The sequence below is a fragment of the Drosophila navojoa genome, chromosome X (genome assembly GCF_054131105.1).
Source record: "Drosophila navojoa isolate 15081-1374.11 chromosome X, UAZ_NAV_1.0, whole genome shotgun sequence".
In the NCBI taxonomy this organism is placed as follows: domain Eukaryota; kingdom Metazoa; phylum Arthropoda; class Insecta; order Diptera; family Drosophilidae; genus Drosophila; species Drosophila navojoa.
In genome coordinates this window covers 14,594,330-14,600,329 of record NC_142895.1, presented here as the reverse complement: position 1 = coordinate 14,600,329, position 6,000 = coordinate 14,594,330, and the positions used below count along the sequence as shown (strand labels likewise).

The 6,000-nt window shown below is 41.2% G+C and overlaps 1 protein-coding gene across 1 annotated transcript in view; it reads left to right on the top strand.

Annotated features, from left to right (window-relative positions):
- The first annotated feature begins 1,006 nt into the window (after positions 1 to 1,006).
- LOC108657807 (uncharacterized) overlaps positions 1,007 to 6,000 on the top strand; it is a 42,201-nt gene continuing 37,207 nt past the window's right edge. The window contains exons 1-2 of the mRNA XM_089264218.1: positions 1,007 to 1,153; positions 1,230 to 1,354. The gene's annotated coding sequence lies outside the window, so the exon portion shown is untranslated. The remainder of the gene's footprint in view (positions 1,154 to 1,229; positions 1,355 to 6,000) is intronic.

The window sequence follows — 6,000 nt, the reverse complement described above, 5'->3', positions numbered from 1 at the left end:
CGGCATTTGCTAAATGGAGCATTCCAAAGTGTTGCCCGCCTACAAATCGCTGCCACAATAATGCGCCCGAAGTCCGGCGCACGCAGGATGCGATGGCCAATGGACGTAATGATAGCGCTTCCTGCCGCAATTGCTGCCGACTGCCTCATGCCTCCTGGTCCTGGTCCTGGTCTTGCCCTACTCCTGTTGCTGCTGTTCATTGTTCGCCTCATTATCCGTTTATTGTGGCGTTTGTTGCTGTCGCTACTGTCCGTTATTATTTTTAGAATTGACATATAATCTCTGGTTGCATTTAATGGGCGTCCATGTCCCTTTGGCTTCGTCCTCGACCAGCCAATTTCGAGTTAATTAATTGCATCAATCAACATTTTAATAACCTGCTCTATCTCCGGCGCCCGCTCTCTTCATCTTCCTCTCCCTTCCACTTCCATTCTCGCTTCCTTTCTCACTCTCTCCCTCTCTTTGAGATGGACATCTGTGTTTCATCTCGAAAGTCAACTCGACTTAACTTCTGTCATCTGTCAATCTCCGTTTCGCCTCCTTTGCAGTTGGAGTTAGAAAAGCTCAGCACAGAAATGACCGACTGCAAGTTACCCTGTTAATAAAATAAAATTAAAAAAAAAATAATAATATAAAGAATATCTAGTACCTTTATATCTATATATCGTTAGAGAAGTGATCATTGCAATATTTTTTAGTTTTAATTTCAATAAAAAATATATATAAAATAGATTTAAAATTTTTATACTTCTAATTATTTATTGCAATAATGAATTAAATATTTTTTTAAATAAAAATCATAAAACTAATTTAATACATATATAAAATAATAGATTATATATCAATAAAGAAGGAAATAAGGAATAAATAATTAATATATTAAATACTTATTGTAATAGTAGGCTTTTACATCATGATAGATTTGTATGTATATATTTTCGGTTTGTAACGAATCAAGATTGCCATGAGATCAGTGTTTTGGCCTTTGGAGCCTGTAGAAAACATTCGTATAGTCAGTCATTCTAACAAAATTTCTCATCGGAGTAACACTAAATTTTTTTTATTTATTTATTTTTATTTTTTGGAAATTTTTCAAAATTCACAATAAAATTTTTGTCTACGCGTATTCGTGAAAAAGTGCTTAAATATAATGGTAATACCTTGCTCTTACTATAGAACATTGTCTATTCCATCATTAAGAATAAAATTATTGCGGTTTTGTCACACAGTCGGATGTCAGATCCTGGATGGGAATACGGAAGTTTCTGTATTTCCCATCTCAACTGAACACTTGCGTCTTAGCTTCTGGACGTGCTCTTGACCATCCCGATTGCCTGGAGCATCTGATATGGCCGTATGTATATAACTAAAGATTCCTATTTACAGCGTCTTCAGTCATACAAGTTTTTTTTTTTTTTGGTTTAGTAAGTTTCGTTAAACGCATTCCATTTGTTGGGTTAATAGCTTTAGCGTATTTTCCAGCAAATTGTCTTTAAAAAAGCTTTTGCAAACTTGTCTTCGCCCAACTTAAAAGCAGTTGCCTACGATTGGCTTGGCTATGAGCTTTCGTGCAGCGCTTTCATTGAGCTTTTGAGAAACGCATTTGAGCTTGAACTAATCGAAGCCATAAACCATTGTTGATGATTTCGTACAGCTTTTTGCCAGCTTGTAACAAAAGCTGCAAAGCTTAAGTTGAGTGTAATCAAAAAGCTGTAATAATTAGCCACTTCTGATATATTCAAAGTAATATATATAGATGAATTTATTGGATTTTCTTATATCCTTTAAATATTATAGGAAGCTTTCAATCTCATCAGCTAGATCTTCTCGCAATACAATAATACCATATTTATACATGTAAAGTCAATTATAGATGTTAAAAACTTTATAATGCATATATTAAACGCTTCTGACAGCTGAAATGATTTGGAATTGTTCGTAAATTCCTTGAACTTGTAAGCTACAAAGGGTATAAAGATGGCTAAGCTTTCCTATCTTTCCACTATCTCAATTCCCTATCAATAATATTCTGTATATCGAATTTCCTATGAAGTAACTGTATACAGATGGATGTATTGAATTAGAAACCATTCCACAGAGGGAGACTTAAGGATTGTATGTTCCGTAGATATACAATATCCACATGGAGGGGCTATCAATTGCTGCCTGCCAAAGTACTCTAACCCGGTTTTCTTTCTCAATGTGACATCCTACATTAACAAGATATTTTCGCTTAGCGACGATTTATCAGTTGGATATGCAGATATATACACGCATATCTCGATGTGTATATAGAGAGAGAGATAAACGTGTCAATTTGCTTACTTAATAATCCTTATCTATATCAGCATCGTCTCATACTTTCATTAATTTTCCGCTTCGATTGGGAAATTCAAATGGCGTCAGTTTTCCAGTCGATGTGCCAAGAGGCTCCCCATCGATACATATGTATGTAGGTATAGATATATGTATATATATACGTGGATCGAGTTGCTTGGGGAACACTCATCATTTGTTTGGTTGTCGCGTTGTCGTTGGCTAATGAAACTGAAATGCTCTGAGCACTTAATAATAATTCATTCGGTTGCCAATAACTGATTGGCCAGAAAGATATCGCTATCTATCCCTCTCTTTCTCTCTCTCTCATACAATTTTGATCCTTGTGTAAAAAACTGCAAATGCAGCAAAGCCCAAACGCATTTTGATATCAGCTAACTGCATGTTAAATGCTTTAACAGTCAGTTAAATTTGATTTGAAAATTACTTTGCTGTAAACTTTTCTTCCTCTTCTAGCAGCATGGAAAGTTGCCGTTGCAATTTCTCTTCTTCTTGTTTGCTTTTTCCTACTTCATCTGGCAGTTGGTCAATGCGTCTGTTTGGCTGGCATTTGGCCAGGCTAATGCACTGCCAGCGAAACTATCTTTTTTGGCTTTTCCTCTCGTTTTATATTTTTGGCATAGTTGTGTGAGATTTCGCATCCCAGACGCAGTTGCTTGGAGCAGGAAGTTGGACGGAGCCAACGTTGACAACATTGCAGAGTGCGTAATTGCTTTTAAGCCTGATTTGAGGCACGCCCCGCGCGGCGCTATCTCTGTGGCATCTAGCGAATGCGTTGCTATTAGCGCTAAGAGCTGCGCATTGCCATTGCGCCTGGGCGGAAACATCGCAACGGGCACAGAGCGCCCACACACACACACGCACACACACACACAGATATACAAATATTGAGATACATTCAAGATACGAACTAAGCGCTGTGAGCTTCGAGCTGCGTCGAAGACCTTCAGTGGGCGTTTAACTACAGTTCAATGCATGCCGCAGCACCCTAGAAAGGAAAGAGAGAGAGAGAGGGACTAGTGCACGCGAGTGCTGAACAAATTGATTAGCTGCTTGAGGCAGAGACAATCAAGTGCGAAGCAATTAAAATAATCAATTACAGCGCCGATCGAAGCTGAGCCCGAATAGTGTCACGCTGCCATGTAAAAAGAGATACGCCACAGATGCACAGGCCAAGCAGCCGACAAACAACCGAGTCACTTGGTCAATAGCATTTTAGTTGCGGTCAACGAATCTGGCAAGTGCACAGAGCCAAACACAGCGCGACGGCTAGCAATACTTCGATATAGATACAGATACAGATATAGATACAGATATAGATATAGATACAGATATAGATATAGATATAGATATAGATATAGATATAGATATAGATATAGATATAGATATAGATATAGATATAGATATAGATATAGATATAGATTAGATATAGATATAGATATAGATATCGCTCTAGCTCTCGCTCTCGCTCTCGCTCTAGCTCTCGCTCTAGCTCTCGCTCTCGCTCTCGCTCTCGCTCTCGCTCTCGCTCTCGCTCTCGCTCTCGCTCTCGCTCTCGCTCTCGCTCTCGCTCTCGCTCTCGCTCTCGCTCTCGCTCTCGCTCTCGCTCTGCTCTCGCTCTCGCTCTCGCTCTCGCTCTCGCTCTCGCTCTCGCTCTCGCTCTCGCTCTCGCTCTCGCTCTCGCTCTCGCTCTCGCTCTCGCTCTCGCTCTCGCTCTCGCTCTCGCTCTCGCTCTCGCTCTCGCTCTCGCTCTCGCTCTCGCTCTCGCTCTCGCTCTCGCTCTCGCTCTCGCTCTCGCTCTCGCTCTCGCTCTCGCTCTCGCTCTCGCTCTCGCTCTCGCTCTCGCTCTCGCTCTCGCTCTCGCTCTCGCTCTCGCTCTCGCTCTCGCTCTCCTCGCTTCTCGCTCTCGCTCTAGCTCTCGCTATCGCTCTCGCTCTACGCATCCTCTCGCTCTCGCTCTCCTCTGCTTCAGCTCTCGCTCTCGCGTCTTCCCCGCTCATGCCGCTCTTCTCTCTCTGCTTCGCTCTTCTCTGTCCCTCGCGTTTCCCCCAATTGGGAGTGCTTGGTGTCAAGCTGTTACTCATCCCTCGTACATGCCTCTATTGTAGGTATGTATTATCCACTAGCCCATCTGTACATAATATTGTTGTGTAATTCGGCTAATGGTATTTGCAATCTGTGCCATATCAATGACATCATCTGGCTGCAATGCACTCAACAATGCTTTGTTTGTTATTTTGTAGCTCACATCTCCGATTTGTTTTGTATTCGCGCTTTGCTTCCAATGGCAGCCATCGCGACGCCTTGAGAGCAAATGCGATTTGTGTCCTTGTTGTTGTTGTTGTTGTTGTTGTTGCAGCTATTGCAATTGTGCAATTTGACATTGCTGAAAGCGCAGAGTCACATCGCTGGCGTGGGTAGCCCAAAGAGTTTCCTATAGCTGTTGCTATCGATATACATACATATGTGTAGACAGTCTGCATGCAACGAGGTTGGCTCAATGAGTTGCCTATTCAGTATACATATTATATACCATTTCACTTTACATTCAACCTACTCTTTGAGCCACCCTCGTCTTCATTCCTTCCACTCAATGCGAATGCTAAACTTGCCTAAGCAAATTGCTTCAATTGAAATTGTGAATCAGAGCGGGAGAGAGAGAGAGAGAGCGCGAGACTTTGGATCACTTCAAAAAGATCTCCGAAATGATCTCTCTCATTAACTAACAATTATGTCGACCATCATATGGCCAAATTGTTGCGATTTGTCACAGTCTAGTTAGGGAAATGAGAAACGCGTTTTTAATTTCGATTTCATATCTTATGCAAATCGTTCGCTTGGGTCTGGGCCCAAACTGTTATTTCGGTTGTGCGAATCGTCCGTTAATTTGCCAATCATTATGCATGTATGCATGCGACGGAGGTATTTAAGATATGCAAAACTGCCCCAGGCTGTTTATCATCGCCACATCTCTGTGCAGCATCAATCGCTCAACTTGCAGCCAGTTAGTTGGCCGCCTGGAGTTGGCCAAATTAATTGCATGCCAGCGCGCTTGAGCCCAAACAGTTGACGCCAATCAATTTGGCAATGGACTTGGCTGACAATTATGGGGAAATACGATAGCAGAGAAATTGGGGAGACCTACAGATTACAGATATGGGCATTGGTGGGGTGGCGAGAGGAGGTGCTAAAGTAAGAGATCTTTAATTTGAATATACCTTCAAGCAATTTATTATTGTATATCTCTATGTGTTCCATAATTTCCAATTGCCTGAGATCGGTGAAAATCAATTTACCTGCCTTTAAGCATTGCTCAATAAGAGCTGAGGACTATAGCTGGGTATATTTCAATCATACAATTTGACTGAGGGGGTACAACTGGAAAAGAGATAATTCTTCTGGTTTTCTTCCTTTTATTGCTTTATCGGAATTTCTCTCTTTCAAGATAGGCTTCTGTCTTTTCGACATATCTTTCTACCTATCTCTTTATGTTGCTTTACTCGAAATTAATCTCTGTCTCTCTCTCTCTCTCTCTCTCTCTCTATGGCGTTCATTCTCTCTAGAGATTTCAAATTTCTCAAGAGATTTTCTGCTACTTATCGCAATTTGTATCTAATCCTCTCTCCCTCTCTATCTGTCGCTTTTTATTTCTGGCTGTCTCTA